Here is an 18,321-nt window from a genome sequence, read left to right as displayed (position 1 = left end):
TGTGGGTGTGTCCCGTTACCAAGCAGCTTTTCTTCTTCTTCTTTTTATCCCTTCACATTTAGTGGCTTTCAGCCATGTTTAAGCACTCCAATGAAACTGTTGATAAGGAACAGCTAGCTTGGCAAGCAATTAGCGATCGCCGATCAGTTATATAGACACCATGCACCTGGAGATGCCATTATGTCAAGTGATGTCTGAATTGGACAAATGAACACTTTTTAATTTTTTTTAGGAGTCGGAACTCCTGCTGAAGTCAAGAGGTTTAAATTTTGAAATTTGGCTTAGATTAAGAGATTCTAGAGGTTATGGCATGTGTGTAAATTAAACAAATCCACAAATGCTGGCGTGTCTGGGCGTTTATAAGCATTGCAATGTATCCAGTGATTTGTAGGTATGATGAACAGGCATTCGATAATATGAGTGAGGAAAGTGGTCAAAAAAAAAAACTTTATCATTAATTAATCATTTTAGCCTGTTCCAAATCAAGGTATGGTTGAGCAGGCTAAAAAAAATGGCGAATTAAGACCCCAGCGCAGGACAGTTGAGGTGACCAAGGATAACACCACCTTGATAAAAGATAATTAAATAAGGCCGTTAATTATCTTCAAAGGGGGGTGTTCAAATTAACTCAAACACCCAATTTTCATTTGTGCACTTCTTTGGAGTTCTCTTAGTATGAATGCAAAGTTTGGAGCTACTTGGTTTCATTATTTTTGAGTAATGGAGGAGATGGATGGAGGGACACACATTGATATTTATTATTGTAGATTTCACTACTTTCTTTCCTTTGCATTATGAGAACGTACCTTCATTGGGCGTTGTATATTAGACCGCTGCGAACAAAACTTGCATTACCTTGTTTCCCCTGCATAATTGTAATCAAAATGTGCCTGTTTCCACAAGACGGTACCTTCATATAATGATAGAAGATGCATTGTTCAGTCTTCAAATACACACCAAAGGCCTGTGCAGTCTGCTCCAAGACAAGTCATTTTTGAGTAGCCTGAAACAAATGACAGCTTAAGACCCTTGCGAGGGGAAAGCAGGCTTACCAAGGGTAAACCTGTTTTTGTTTTTCCATGAGTACCCCATTAATTATCTTCAAAAGTGGTGTTTAAATTTGCCCAAATACCCAGTTTTCATCCCTGCACTCCCTTGGAGTTTTCTTAGTATGCATGCAAAGTTTTGGGTTGCTAGGCTTCATAGTTTTGGAATTATCGAGGAGAGAGACACACACACACACTTATTTATGTAGATAAGATTTATATGTGTATATGTATGTGTATATGTATGTGTATATGTATGTGTATGTGTATGTGTGTATATATATATATATATATATATATATATATATATATATATATATATATATATATATATATATATATATATATATATATATATATATATATATATAGTCATGGCTCTGGTGGCCCAGGTTAATCCCCCTGACCCAGTTTGTGGTGACGGGTGGTTAACACCGCCAGTCTTGGATGGTCGAACTTCTCCCTTGGAGGCCTACAGCCAAAACTCTCGGAGATTAATGCACGCGGGGAAAAAGGGCGCAATGGTGGAGGGACTGAGGTATGGGGAATGGATGCACAGAGGGGTTTATACTTGAACCCCATGACAAATACATGTATACAGTTACTTAAAATGAACACATTTAATGAAAATAATCAAATATTTACAAAGGACAATAATAAATGTAATAATTATAAATACGTGAGATAAATTAAACTCGAAGTCAAGGCGCCTCGACACGAACTTAAATACAGACAAAGGGAAACAAAACGAGTGAAATCCTTCAACACAGTGTGTGTGGTGAAGCAAATGAGTACACGAATGTTAAAATATGCAATTTCTGCTTTTTCAGTTGAAAAACAATTAAAAAGTGTACTTGATGTTTGAAATGTAAAAATCTTGTTATTATTGTGATAAGCACCTTCATATAAAACAGAAGAAATGAAATCGTTTGATACAGCGTGGCAGGGGGCCGCAAAAGAATGATGTAAAATAAGAAGAACTTGGCTTTCAGCGTTCGGCACAAAATGCCATGGTGGGCGGAAATGACGTCTTTCGTTTGTTCGTACATGAGAGGGGAGCGTTTCTTGGTTTTTTTTCCGTCAAGCAGAAAATTCAATGGTTTTCACATATATAACACATTAGTTTCACAAATTTCCATTGAAAACATATATAACACATTAGTTTCACAAATTTCCATTGAAAAAGGGCAGTATTGTGTGAATCTAATGTGTAGTTCATGCGGAAACCGGCAAATTATGATTATTATCTCTTTTCATGTTTCCGTCAGTTGTGGGTATTTCCGTCAATTGTGGGCCCATGAATACTCGGGTATTTCCGTCAATTGTCGCCGTTTCCGTCTAGGTTACGCACTGCCATCTACCGGGCGGCCGTCATTGGCTGTCACTTGAGGCACATGGGGGGGGGGGGGACACCCGAGACATGGTAGACACTGGGGTAAAAAGACATGGTAGACATGGTAGATAAAACCCTGAATAAAAAAACCTGCTTATTTCTCGGAATAGTGTGGGGGTATGCCTGGTGTTGGCTTAATGGTTGGGGTGGTGGGCTTGGGATCCTAGGATCCGAAGTTGAAATCCTCCTCTGTTGAATTAATACCAGGTGGGGTTGACTCTGCCTGTCATCCTTCTGAGGTCGGCAAAATGAGTGCCGGCTTGCTGGTATCCTGTGTCGGAGTGGAGACCCGTCCAGGATTGTGGCCAATAGCCAAGGAGACTGCTTCAGTATCACCAACGCTCTGCACGGAGTATGGTCCCAATGCATGAATGGATGTCGGGTGTTTTGTCGCAAAATGATGTCCTGTGCAATTTGCATGTTAATTCTTAACACGATGCTTAATTTTGTGGAGGAATATGTCCTGATTTGGAAAAAATTATGGTGTCATTTTTTTTCTTCACAATTCCAGTGTTTGTTTCTTTTTTCAGGTTATTTGTGACACCTCCCTAATGGTGAGGTAAGGTCTTGTAAATGTTTTCAATTTTTTTTTTTTTACTGCAGGTAAACCTGGGTGTGTAATGTATCAAATGAAAGCAGTCGCCACCACATGAACTAATTCTTGAAGGATTATTGTACGAATACTTAATTCAGTGACCTATTAGTGTTAATAATGAAAAATAATACTTTTTCTATGCAGTACTCCCATTTGTGATGAAGTGAAATATTCTAGTACCAGGAGGTAAATCTATGCAGTGTGGATGATATTTCATGATACATGTGTTTTTGATAGTCTGTTGCTTCCCTGTGCTAACTTATTTGACCAGCTTCTGCTTTCAGTGTATTATTGTTAAATAATTAAGTAGGATGAAACATCATGTCCAGGACGAGTACAAACACAGTGATGCCAATATTCCAATGTAAAGTTTTAGGTCGTCGATTTAACGAACAGAATTGTTTCCTTGCAGGTTCAATAACTCTTTGTGATCAGGTGATGGGATTAGTAACCAAGTTGGATCAAGCATACAGATATATAATTTGGGCATCAGTAGTGGTGGTGGTGGTAGAGGCAGCACAGACAATTGCACAACAGATGAACTTGTAATTACGGCAGAGTCCACGAGTCAGTCTGACTGTCTCAATGCAAGGCCATTTTGTGGCCAAAGCAGACTTCACCTGTTGCCTAAAATATCAAATACTTTTGGAACATTGGTAATGAAGCCAAAGATTGACTAGTATGACCGATTCATGAATTGTACAAGATTATGAACTATGTATGGAGATACCGACTTTATTCAAATCAGGAAAGACTTTAAAGTATTTCTCTGGAAGATATTATGTGCAAACAGGCACCATGGCATCTGGCATGTTACAAACAGACAACCAACCATACCAACATGGACCCTTTAAAGACTGGATATAAAAATAGTCCAGTAGATATGTAGAATATGAGGCCAAGATGTTCACTTGCAGAAGAAAGCATGAAAAATTGTATATAGGGGTTTTTGAGTATGCTGAATCAATTTCTAACCGGATCCACACTGGCAAACCAAGGGATCACACTCAAAATCAAGAAATCCAAGATGGCCGCCCTGCGTATTGCCGATTTTGATATTTCGTTAGAACTTTGGTTCTATTTGACATAAAAACATGATCTTGGTGCCGATTTATAGGTTTTTAGGGTCAAATAATTCAATGAGATGCCTTAAAATACCATAAAATGTGATTGGAACAAAATCCAAGATGGCTGTCCTCTGTAGGTAATGCAAATACCAATCTCGTTTTTTTCTGTTTGGCATAGAACATGATCTTATGGCTAAATATAGGTTTTTAGGGACAATAAATTCAATTACGTAGCTTAAATTACATTGTATTCAGAACAAGATCCACGAAAGTCATCAAAACACTTAACACATAGGGTGAACAATTCAATGAATTAATGCTTTATTTTTGTTTTCTTCTCAGGAAGACCATACGTGTATATCATTTCATTATTCTAATGTTTTATTTTGTTTTCAGAACTTAACATTAATCTGATGGTTTGTTTTATTTTCAGAATTGGTCATGAATCTGATAATTTGTTTCATTTTCAGAACATTAATCTGATTAGGCTACATATTGTATGACTAAAACTGAAATATTTGATGTAGATATCTCAGTTATATAAATATAACAGAGTTCACTTTCTTTTCAGGAAAGATAGTGACCATTCCAAGGTGCATGCCTACCTGTAACTAACCTGACGTACAATAGACTAATATGGCAACCAAGAAAATAAAGCTGGACAGTGCTTCTGATGTGGTTTTGCCCGAAACAGATTGGACACTTTGTGCCGTATGTCAAAAACGTTCATCAGAACCGCTGAGAGACCCATCTCAATCCAAGGATGCCCATCAGACCCGAGCTTATGATACAATAGCTGAACATATCCAGGAGCTACACTCACTTGGTGCCCTGCCAATGGACATAAATTTGTCACGTTTGGATGACGGCCAAGGTATAGCTGCAACTCTTTCCCAGCACAATGCAAAATGGCACAAAGCATGCCACATGAAGAGCAAAGAGAAAGTTGAGCGTGCCCACAAGAAGATAGCCAAAGTAAGAGAGACTGAGACTTCTCCACTCAAAGGCAGACTACGAGGGGCATTCCCTGGTTCCTCCATTCAAACTGACAAAAGCCTGTCCTGCTTCTTTTGTGATGACAAAGTGGAGGAAGGTTATCATAGAGCTGCTACAGCACAGATAGACGCAAATGTTTGAAAAATGGCAACAGAGCTTCGTGATACCCGACTGCTTGCCAAGCTGTCCTCAGGTGATATGACCGCAATAGATGCTGTATACCACAAACAGTGTTTGACTGCCTTATGCAATAGACACCGCACACTTGTCAGGAAAGAGGCTCAGAAGTAAGATCCACATCTAACGCCTGAGTTTATAGCCTTTGCCGAATTGGCATCCTATATTGAAGGGTCTCGACAAGAAGAAGAGCACGCTGAACACATTTTTAAGCTGTCAAGCCTTGTACGACTCTACAGGTCACGACTTCAGCAACTTCGTAGCGATATGCCAGAGCGCACAAACTCAACTCGTTTGAAAGAAAAGCTTCTTGCACAAATTCCTGACTTGGAAGCGCATAAAAGCAAGTATGAGGTTGCCTCCTCTGCAACACTTGATGTTTCTGGGCTTCAACCATGTTCACATGAAGAAGCAGACTACCGAAAGATGCTTCACTGCTTCCATGCCTACACCAACGGCATGAAGAGGATCATGGTGCATGCTACTGACATGGACGTCTTAGTTCTAGCAATTGTCACTGCAATCAGCATGGAAGATTGTGAACTTTGGTTAGCTTTTGGCCATGGTGCACACTTTCGGTATATTGGAGCACATGTCATTGCCAGTGAGCTTGGCAATGATTACTGCAGAGGCCTCCCATTTATGCACGCCATATTAGGATGTAACACGGTGTCTTCATTGAGCTCTGTCGGTAAGAAGACCGCTTGGGAAGTATGGAAATCACTTCCAGACATCACTGAAGTATTTCTATGGCTGTCTGCTACTCCCGATGAAGTTACAGAAGCTGACCTGAAGGAACTCGAAAGTTATGTGGTTCTGCTGTACTCTCGCACGTCACAACTCACTGATGTGAATGAAGCCAGGAAGCATCTCTTCTCCTACTGTAATCGGAAGCTGGAGAACATCCCACCGTCACGTGCAGCACTTCTACAACATGTAAAGCGTGCTGCTTACCAAGCAGGATACGTCTGGGGTCAGGCATTGGAGGCCAATCCAACACTTCCAAGTCTTTCCGAGTGGGGGTGGCAACTTGACAGTGAGCGAATCTGGGTGCCCTGATGGAGTACCCTGCCAGAAGCATCAAAGGGCTGCAGAGAACTTATTAAGTGTGCATGTAAAAAACGGTGCACAGGAAGATGTCTGTGTGCTAAAGCAAGCCCCCCGTGCACACAGCTGTGTTTTTGTGGTGGACAATGTGCAGACGTGGACAGTGTCCGAGATTAAGTTCCTTTTTTGACATTTGTAATACAATTCAAACTCATTTCATCTAGTTTGGTATTATATCAGTAAAACCATTTATTCGCTGCACATTCCCAACAATGGAAAAAAAAATGACAAGTGTACATCTCTATTCTTTGTGAATTATGTGTGTGAACAATATTGCTCTCAATGGTTCATCGAAATTTGTTAAAAGTGTAACTGGATCTTCCTACTGATGCATTTTATAGTAATAAAAAATACTTTATTGAATTTCTTGTCCCTAAAAACCTATATTTAGCCATAAGATCATGTTCTATGCCAAACAGAAAAAAAAAACAACGAGATTGATATTTGCATTACCTTCAGAGGACAGCCATCTTGGATTTTGTTCCAATCACATTTTATGGTATTTTAAGGCATCTCATTGAATTTTTTGACCCTAAAAACCTATAAATCGGCACCAAGATCATGTTTTCATGTCAAATAGAACCAAAGTTCTGACGAAATATCAAAATCGGCAATACGCAGGGCGGCCATCTTGGATTTGTTGATTTTGAGTGTGATCCCTTGGTTTGCCAGCGTGGATCCGGTTAGAAATGGATTCAGCATACTCAAAAACCCCTATATACAAATTTTCATGCTTTCTTCCGGAAGTGAACATCTTTTTGACAAATCTGCTGGACTAAAAGGCTCTCCTCACTGGAAAAGCTTCTGAAACCACCAACAAAAGGCCACCCATCAGCCTCCCCAGATCACCTGCTTCTTGCACCAACCATAGAATCGAGTAACTCTCATTACCATCGTTCATCATATGTTTCATTCAATGAGAAATGTGTTTTTTCTGTCAAGGAAGTGAAACAAAACAGTCACGCCAGGTCAGCAGCTTTCATGCATGTTCACAACTCAAGCATGTCATTGAAGCTCGTCCCGATATGCAACGGGAAGTATAGCCGAGTGATATATTGGACCCAAATGATGCGCATGCTTATGACTTCAAGTATCATCTGCCATCCTGGGTGACATATGTACGGCGGTCATTATCGACAGCACAATCAAAATGTGATGCAAACGAAATAAGCGGGCAATAGCAGTAATCACAAGAGTCTGCCAAAATCGAATTATATAGTCTTCTGAAGGGGCTGATCAATTCTGGGCATATACGAGACATGGGAGATATCCACGAAAGGTACCATTAATTTATGTAACTTCACAATGCCACTGAACAGCATTTGACACGGAGTCAACAGAAAGACAATATTCTTCAATATTTCCCGGACATACATTTCTGTAAGTCCCCTCGAGTCAATGAACCCGAACGTCTGTACTCCAAGCTATCATATTGATCTGGTAATCAGAAGCTCTCATAGAGCTGCTGAAAGAGCTGGTGACCAGAAGCAATCATGGAACTGGTGAAATATGGCTGTGGTGGAAGCATGTGTGCTTCATCCTCGTGTTCCTGCAGGAAGCACATGACCTGGTATGTACAGAAATGTGCACATGTGATGCAGCGGATGGAAAGTGCCAAAACGTGGCCCATGACACATTCCCTTCTGAAGATGAATCTGATGAAGATGTGAATGATGACTGTTTATAATGCAACAAATATAGTCTTCATAGAGTAACTGCAGAACCTACACAGTAACTATGATGACAAAGCCTTAAATATGATAACAAAACAAACAAATGTTTGAAAATTTTTGTTGCATGCTATTACAAAATGTCCATAAAAGCAGTTGTCAAATTTATGATATTTTTTCTATTAATATGACTTGTTTGGTCTATGTCGACACTCAAGATACCTTCACATACTTTGTAACTAGTTAATTCAACAGATCTCACAAAGTTCTTTCATTTAATATGTTACATGCCTATCTATGTTCCAGTGATTTTCAAGATGACAACTTAAAATTATTCATTGAAGTATACGGTGAAACTATGACTCTTAACATTTTCATTGTACCTTCAAATTACATAAGAAACAACCGGAAAACATAATGTCACCAGCGACTTCATCCGCGGAGGCATAAAAATGACACCATGTTTTTTTTTCAATCTACAGACTGTTAGGATATAATACTACTACTACTACTACTACTACTACTACTACTACTACTACTACTACTACTACTACTACTACTACTACTAATAATCGTGGACAAGAATGTTGTTTTTTTGTGTTTACATTGTCGAGGCTTACATGAGAGCGAACACAAACGCACAACAAGGGAAGCAAAAGACAAGAGGGGCGGGAGAGGGAAGGAAAAAACAGTGGGGAATAGAGACATGAGGAAATCTGTGGAAGGGAAAGGGATCGGGCATGGAACATGGGGTATACAAGATGGAAATTACAGAGACTTTCAGGAAGGAAAGCAGGGAATTTGAAAGAGATGGGGTTGGGGTGGATTAACAGGGGTAGAAAACATCATGGATTTGGATGGGGGAGGATAGGTGGTGGTGAACAGCTGTTTTGAAGGCCTGGATGGAAGAATGGGATTGAAGAGAGTGTGGGAGTTTGTTCCAAAGGGGGGAAAAAGACGAATGAAAGAGTGAAGGTGAGCAGTGATTCGTTATTTTGGTAGTTTTACCAGAAGGCGGTTGTTGGCGGACCTTCAGCACAATGCGGAAATATGGGGGAGGACATATTGCAGACAGAGAAGGGGGGGGACAAGACTGGAGAGGAGACTGTAGAAGACAGAAAGACCACCGACCTGCCTGCGAGGAAGTCTGTGAGACATGAGTTGAGATGGCCTTGGATACCATTGGAAGAGAGTTTGGTGAGCAGGGCAGGGTGCCAGACTGTGTCAAAAGCACGCGATATGTCTCGAGATATGGCTCTGATCTCGTGTCTGTCATTGAGGACCTCCATCCATTGTTGGGAGAGCAGAAGCAGCATATCCAGGGTAGAGTGACCTGGTCTGAAACCAAATTGATGATCGGAAATCAGGCTATTGGGAAGAGGAAGGATTTAATGTCTGAAGTGATGATGGATTCGATAACCGAGCTGATGATTGTGAGAAGGCTGATTGGTCTGTAGTTGCAGGGATCTGTTTTTGCACCTTTTTTAGCTTGCCTGTTCAAAGAACAGAGAACGAAAGCGATACCCTGGCGTGAGCATCAGTGTGGGCGTGAGCGTGAGCGTCAACGTCAGTGTGAGCGTGAAAATGTTAAAGTTTTTGGTGCAAGTTATTTTTTCCTTTCTAATGTTTTTATCTACCACCCTATTTTTATATGCCCGATATATATATATATATATATATATATATATATATATATATATATATATATATATATATATATATATATATATATATATATATATATATATATATATATATCGGGGCGTATAATGTGATACCGGTCATCTGTCCGTTCCTGTCCGCACTCTAACTTCCAAAGTTTTCAACTTTCACGTTTCATATTTAGTACATAGGTACAGACTGTGGAGACAGTGTGTCAGGACATACGTTCGTCATCTAAAGTGGTTCCCATGGCAACCAGGATGCTGTTTTCCATGTCGTAGCTCAATTCTGTATATACCTTCTTGTTCGGGCATATATTGTGCTCACTTGATCTCTTGTTACTGATTACAACATACAAATACATATATTGCTTTAAAATTATTTGGATCAGACTTCACTGCAATTCTTTATAAAAAATATTAATTATTAGACGAGTCTTTTAAAAACGATAAATGTATAAACAGGCGAGCATTGGGTGGCTTTGACACCAACTCTGGTTATGCAGAGTGGTAATGTTTGCTGATTTCCAAGCAGATGGCCGATGACCTTGAGCAAATGAGAAGGTAAAAAGAACAGAGAGAGGGAGAGCAAGAGCAGAGGAGAAGGTTTTTAGGACACGTGGGATGATGCTGTCTGGACTGGGTGCAGAATCTGAGTCGAGGTTTGACAGCAAGCTCTCCACTTTGTCAGAAGAAAAGGACACAGAGTCCAGAGACAGTTGGGTGTGACTGGGTAAGGTGGGTACAGAAAGCGATGGGTTTCTGACACAAGATTTCGACGCAAACACCGAGGTTAGGCATTCAGCCTTTTCACGTGCGGTATCAGCAGTGCAGCCCTTTGAGGTAAGGGAGGGATGGAGGAGCAAGATACACCAGAAACAGATTTGATTCGATGCCATCAGGATTTTGAGGATGGAGAGAGGTTTGAAAGTTCAGACTAGAGCTGAGAAAGACGTTGTTTTCTGGCTCTCCTGAGGGTAGACACACCCTTGTTCCGAGCTTTATGGAAGGAATTGAGATTACCCTCAGTTGGGTTTGCTCTCCATGAGGCAAAGGCAAGTTGTTTCAGGAGAACTGCCTCACCTCAAGCTTACATTCATTGAAATTAACAAAATTACCAAACAAATCACAAAGTATTACACAAGACCATGCATTACAAGTCGGAATTACTTGGAAATGACGTCGATTCCTGTTCACCACTCAATTCGTTTTGATTCCATGGTTAGAATTTAGAATCGAGTAGCAGTACTTTGGAATCCATTATGCCCACCACTATTAAGTACTCAAGCAAATCTCCAATGAAACGGTTGATAAGGAACAACAGGGTTGGCAAGCCATTAAATAGTGATCGATTGTAACAAACACCACCTGGAGATTCCCAGAGAATCAATGAAAGTCTGAATTGGACAAATGAACACTTCTTTTGTTTGGAAGCTGCAACTGCGGTGAAGGTCAATTCCCCAGCTTAAATTTTGAAATTCAGGTCAGGTTAACAGATTCTCGAGCTTATTGCATGTGCGGAAATGAAATAAAGCCACGAACGCTGACGTCTCCGGATGTTTATAAGCATTGCAATGTACCCAACAATTCGTAGCTGTTATGAACAGGCATTCGATTATATGAGTGAGGAAAGTGAAAAAACAAACTTTAACGTGAACAAACCATTGTGGCCTGTTCCAAATCAAGGAAATGTTCAACAGTCGAAGAAAAATGGCAAATTAAGACCCCAGCGAGTGACAGTGAGTTGACTGAGGATGTGCCTGATAAAGGATATAATTAAATAAGGCCGTTAATTGTCTTCAAAAGGGATGTTTAAATTAACTCAATCACTCAATTTTCAGTCATGCATTTCCTTAGAGTTCCCTTGGTATGCATGCAAAGTTTCATGGTTTTGGAGTTATGGAGGAGACACACACACACACACACACACACACACACACCATTTATTATTAAAGAGTAGCCACTGAACCACGAGTGCAGAGTAGGTGTGACAAAGTTAGAATAAAATAGCATATTAAGCTCAAACAAGGAAGCACCAACAATATGAGAGACAATGTCTCTCTGAAATGCAGAATACAAGTCGAGCACAAACACCATGTCACTTGGTGATACCAACATTCTTCCACAGTACAATATAATTAGTGAAAGAAAAGATGTGGTTTTGAATTAGACATCAAACTGAAGTCAGACATTACTTACTCGCAAAAACATATATTAAACCATCGGTGATGAAGGGTAATTATACTCTGCAAGCAAAATGATTTGATGGGAAAAACATGAAGAGATGATATTCCTTCATTTTCAAAGTCAATTTTTATTCATGCACTTCAAAGTGTACCTTCATTTTTACTCTTGAGAGACTAATTCGACGGTGCTGTCAAGCGATGAATTCAAAAGGGATTTTGCACCTTGGGGCAATTGCTCAATAACATCCTTGGGTCAGAAAGTAGAATGCCATTTAATCTGCATTCATCTCATAGCAATCCTCGACACAGCTAATCCTAAACCACGACCATGCCTTCGTTGCTGATTAATTGGATAAAAAAAAAAATACTCGGGGACTTGATTGTATATCCCTTGTGTTCTGTTTTGCAAATGCAGCCTCAAGCTTCCTGGCACTTACTCTGGAGCAATAATAAATCGCAAAAGCACAAAATCAATTCCAGTGTCTTTGTACTTTCATATTTTTTAGTATGTCGCATGTGTATGTGTGTGTGTGTATATATATATATATATATATATATATATATATATATATATATATATATATATATATATATATATGTATATATGTATGTATATATGTATATATATATATTTTTTTATATGTTGATTGTATATATATATATATCATTCATACATACATACATACATACATACATACATACATACAGCCTTGTGTTGGCTAGGTCATTATAATGGTGGTGGCTTGGGATCCTCAGGGTCCTGAGTTCGAGCCCTGCTGGCCACTGAATTAACATCAGGGGGGTTGACACAGCCTGTCATCCTTCCGAGGTCGGTGAAATGAGCATCAGTATCTGGTAATTATCCCTGCGTGTCGAAGGCGACTAAAGGGTTGGCATCAGGAAGGGCATCCGGCCGTAAAAACATTGCCCCAAGAAAGGGTCCCATGATTGGAGCCGCAAATAGCTGACCCCTGCTCAGGGAAAAAGGCTTTAAAATGGTGTGATGATGAAGATATATATATATATATATATATATATATATATATATATATATATATATATATATATATATATATATATATATATATATATCGACATATACATAAACATATCGGTGAAAGGACGGTTCTACAAACCCCTCCATCAACTTTCTCATTAATCTCTCGAAGAGGTTCAGTTACTCAAAGTCTCGGATCTCACTCAAAGCCATGATCCCTCTTGAGCAAGCCACGTTTTAAAGTTGGCCTCCAAAGCCAAATGCTGACCGGACATCCTCCGTCATGTGAAGTCCTTCCTTCGCACAACTGTGCTCCTATTCACCTGCAAGGCTTTCATCCATAGCTTGATGGAGTACTGCTCTCCCATCAGGGCTGCCTCCCCTGCTTCACATCTTCTTCAGCTTGAAGCCATGGAAACAAAGGCTTTCAAGATCATTGGAATTTCTTGCGCTGAAGCTGAGTCTACGGGCCTATCACCATTCCCAATAGGTCAGTGGTCACTCCGTCTTCTTCTGCCTCCTTTTTGGTCTCCATTATTTGTCCCCCCCCCAAGTATCTGAAGGATTCCTGCAGTCCACCAGCAACCCATTCTCATGAAACTACCTCAATCCAGAACCACTGCTCACCTCCAGTCACTTGTTCCTTTTTTTTCTCACTTATAAAACCAACTTCCACACTCTCTCCAATCGAATTCTTCCCTCAAGGTTTTCAAGACAGCTGTTCACCATCTCAAGTCACCCCCCCCCATCCAAAAGCATGATATTTTCCACACTCATTAATCTACCCCCCACCCTTCCAAAAATATTGCCTCTGTATCCATCTTGTCCACCTCTTTCCTTCTCACCCTCCTCCACATCATTGTACCTGCATGCGTTGTTTGTCTGTCTCTGTATCTTCTCTCTCTCTCTCTCTCTCTCTCTCTCTCTCTCTCTCTCTCTCTCTCTCTCTCTCTCTCTCTCTCTCTCTCTCTCTCTCTCTCTCTCTCTCTCTCTCTCTCTCTCTCTCTCTCTCTCTCTCTCTCTCTCTCTCTCTCTCTCTCTCTCTCTCTCTCTCTCTCTCTCTCTCTCTCTCTCTCTCTCTCTCTCTCTCTCTCTCTCTCTCTCTGCTGTACTGTTGGCATTTCCTCGTTCTCCTGTTGTTTCATTTCTTATATTGTGTCCTGACCCATTCCCTGGTCTAGCTCTTCCACGAGCCTTGACTATGTATCCAACAAAAAAACATCTGGGCCAGGAAACTTAGCTTTGTAGAACTGGAAGAACTCACGAACCAGCAACACATGTGGAGAAAACACGGACCGGAAGTCCTCCAACTTCACAGGGAAACATTTGCAGGGAACTTCAAAGCAGGATGCCATTCGGCCAATCAAGCCTGTGCAATCATGTCAACATCTTAATATGCCTCCTCCCCCCCCCACCACCAATACCGTTATTTCCACAAGCATATCCAACTCAATTTTGGAAATATTCACCGACTCTACACTCACTACCCTTGCAGGTAGACGATTAATATGTAAAAGTAGTAAATGTTATTTCTTTAAAGAAAATTATTAAAACTGTGATTGATCTATTACCTTTGGTCATATATGGTCATATCGATGGCACATATGGTTTATAAATAAGTGTTTGGGGTAATTAACCATTGATTTAGGATTTACAATGGGACATTCATTTCACTCCCCATTGTGACCCACATCACTGCAATGGTCATTCTGCAAGCTAAATTAATTGCACTGGTGAATCTTGACTCAAACAATGATTGGGTTTGGCTGGTATAACACGATTCCAGGTTCAGAATTGGGATTTTCTCGACATTGCATTTTAAATCAATCTCTTGTTTCAATTTGAATACAGCCATGTCGACCCTATCTGCATAAAGTTCCATAAGTTATGTATATTAATATGTAGATGTTGCTGCAGAGGGTGAAGCTCATGGACCCAACCTGCTGCACTGCAGCAGATGACGGAGCTGGGTGACTCATTTCGCAGCTGCATGTTATATTTGGTGTCAGATTGGAAAATGCTTAGAACAGGAGTCTTTCCTTTTTATTTACAAAGATATGCGAAGGTGAATCACCATGGTTGTGCTACCTTTCTCCATTTAGACCAGCATATGTGAAATATTCACCAATAAAACTGCTTGTAATGAGCCACCAAGAAAGCTCTTGACATTTTCAAACTGTAATCAGTAAGTGGGAAAATTGGTGATGATCATTTGCAAGGACATCTTATTAAACTTGGCTGCCAATTTTGAATCCAAAATGTTACGACATGTGATTACCTGCCTGTGTGTTGTCAATGACATATCAGGTGGACCTCTTTTTTCAGTGACAAACAGCTCCATTCACAATGAGTCAGGATTCAAGTTGCAAGGAAGTGAGGGTGGTATTCAAATGTATCAGTGCCAAACCTGAAAGAACAGCTCAGAGGTGTGTCACTCAACTCCAAGCTGTCCAACATGTGTTCGAATCCCGACACAGTGATAAAATTTTCATGCTGTTGTTTCACATGCAGGGCGAGGCATCAAGGTGTGTGGCATACCCTCGGATGGCCGTGTGTTGCATTAGTTGGTGGACGTAAAAGATCCCATTGCATCTTCAACAAAAAGAAGACATTTTACCATCAGTACTGTTTAAAAATTTACAAATTCCTGCCTGAAAGTACAGGGGTAATTCATCAGCAGGACAACCTTCATTATGTGGTTCATAACCAGTAGTGGAGAACAACGTTCATTACACTTCAGTAGATTATGCAACGAGCAGGCTGAATTGAGAATTAAATACCATCCCAATATGCATTTGAGGAACAACAATGAGGAAACTAGCAAGCTGATGGAGTGTGTGTGTGTGTGTGTGTGTGTGTGTGTGTGTGTGTGTGTGTGTGTGTGTGTGTGTGTGTGTTTTCCAGCACAATCGTTTTGCACGAGATTGTGTTCCTTGGTGAGGGGGATACATCCACACATTCAGTCATTTCCTGTAATTTTTCCCAATAAAAGGATAACGCACGTACAGATGTTTATAACTTATTGTATTTATTACTTTGGAAGGATATTCTTCAATCACTGCCTTTGCCTTATGCACTTCATCCAACACGTCTCCTGTTGAGAATCTATTAGACGGAATGTAAATGTGATTATGTTAAACACAAACACCACACACGAAATTCACATAATTCCAAGCGATATCCATCACTGACCTCTTGATATATATATATATATATATATATATATATATATATATATATATATATATATATATATATATATATATATATATATATATACATATACATACATACACACAAAGAGAGAGAAAGAGAGGGAAAGAGAGACTTGACTTTTGTATGCTTGTATTATAAAAGTATCAAAACACACCAGAAAAAGCACACTCCATAAAAACAAATGCAAACGATTTTACAGCAAAAAAAATTCAACAAAAGCAACACAAACAAGGGTGTCTGTTCATGTCAAAACCACCACAGAATAATACTGTTACGTTTGAGGGGGGGGTATGCATTCAAAGGGTAATTAGGATGTTTAATTAGGTATGCCATGCTGTTCGAGTTTACCAGGATCTCGATGTAATAAGTAGCAATTCAGTGGTGATAAGTTGTCTAGTAAATGTTCATTTCTTCAAGGGGGAAATGATAATTGTCACGCAATTAGATAGGGACACGGGATAGGGTAAGTGTGTCTGCGTAAACCCCTTTTAGTAGTCCCTGGAGGCTGGCCGTGACGTCACAGGAAAGGGCTGCGGATGGCTCCACCCCGTGATCACGATTGGCGGAAGGCGACGGCGGTGGGCCAATAAAACGGCTCGATTGGAAGTGACGAGGACGGGAGGATAAAAAGGTTCTGTTCGGGGTCGAAAAGGAAGAGGAAGAAGATCGGGACAAAAAGATCGTGTTTTTTTGGTGTGGAGGCTGTTGCGCGGGAAGCGTACTTGTTGTTGTGCTGATTCGATCGTGTTCTTCATCGTGTCTTGGAGCCTTGCTGAGCCTCGTCCCTCACCTTGGTTGGCTCTGGGGTTCTGCTGACTCGGAGTACGGGGTCGAACGGCGGGCGGACCTGCCTCCCTCTCCTGCTCGCAACTTGGCGCCAGAACTGGTTCCCTGGTGGCTGTGAGCGGACTTGGGCCAGGACCAGGAGGTCGACAGCACCACGGTTTCTCCTGCCCCCCTGACGAGAGCAAGGCCAGCTCGTCCGACGCCGATCCAGGGACAGTTGCGTCCACACCACGGTCCAGCCTGACCACCAGAAGTAGCTACGTTTTGTGTGTGTGTGTGTGTGTGTGTGTGTGTGTGTGTGTGTGTGTGTGTGTGTGTGTGTGTGTGTGTGTGTGTGTGTGTGTGTGTGTGTGTGTGTGTGTGTGTGTGTGTGTGTGTGTGTGTGTGTGTGTATGTATGTATGTATGTATGTATGTATGTGTGTGTGTGTGTGTGTGTGTGTGTGTACTTGGCGCCTTAGAGGGTTTGAGGATTGTATATTCATTGGAATTGTCTGTGTTTTCCCCACGCCCGATCCCACACCATCCCCTCGAATCGCTCCGGATCCCTCTTCTTGCCGAGTCTTGTTATTTTTGGTTAATAATAAAAACAAATAAACATCATCAACTCAGTGAAAAGTGACTCGTGCCACCTTCCTCGTCCCGTTTGCGGTAGAGCGATTAGAACCGCCATCTTTGGGTTATAAAAATAAACCGCCTCCATCGTTTCGGCTCATTCTACGTTGGCGGGACTGTTCAAGTCCCGTGGACGTCATCATACACACTAGCGATACCCATGCACATGCACAGGATAGCAGTACAACATAGCTGGTAGCAGACGACAGACCGTACATGGGGAATGACAAAAATACGCATTGTGCAAAATGCAAGTGGTTCTATGGAACGCCAAGACTTCCCAAACATTGTTGGCATGTCTGCTCAGTGCCACAGCAATTTCATAGGGATCGTGTGACGGCGAGCCGAGTTTTTAGTGTGCAAGCTTGGTATTATAATAGAGATATGCAAAAAGTAAGTGTAAGTACTTTACACTTTTACAAAGAGATTCTATCACAAAAAGAAACTCAAAAGCTCATCAGTGTACCACTGATCACGCACAATATCCAGGTTCAAAAGATAAGCCTGCTCTATTTTTACTTGTGCTGAAACCATACCTTGAAAGCACAAAAGCACATTTGCATTTTTCCTCCTTCAATTTTGCTTTCCTGGTTTTATAAGTTGCCAGTTTAGCAATGCCCAACAGAAAAGACAAAAACGAGAGGACTGGTTTACTTTTATAATTCCCCCCGATTCCATAAATAAAGACTGGAAAGGAAAAAACAAAATAAAATTTATAGAAAAGCCATTGAAGGAAGAGAAAGAGGGGTACCAATCTCTTACATTCAATAAAAACGTGGGCAACATTTTCAATCAAATCACAAAAAGGAC

The 18,321-nt window shown here is 40.7% G+C and overlaps 1 long non-coding RNA gene across 1 annotated transcript in view; it reads right to left on the bottom strand.

Annotated features, from left to right (window-relative positions):
- Positions 1–18,321, bottom strand: part of LOC147027253 (uncharacterized) — a 155,229-nt gene that overhangs the window by 14,479 nt on the left and 122,429 nt on the right. Inside the window, exon 2 of the long non-coding RNA XR_015057967.1 lies at positions 15,303–15,487. This is a non-coding gene — a long non-coding RNA (uncharacterized LOC147027253). The remainder of the gene's footprint in view (positions 1–15,302; positions 15,488–18,321) is intronic.

Source organism: Eptatretus burgeri, chromosome 5 (genome assembly GCF_056783735.1).
Source record: "Eptatretus burgeri isolate ZD-2024b chromosome 5, Ebu_testis_v1, whole genome shotgun sequence".
NCBI classification, from domain to species: domain Eukaryota; kingdom Metazoa; phylum Chordata; class Myxini; order Myxiniformes; family Myxinidae; genus Eptatretus; species Eptatretus burgeri.
The sequence above is the reverse complement of the archived record's forward strand: the minus strand, read 5'-3'. Positions and strand labels throughout refer to the sequence as shown.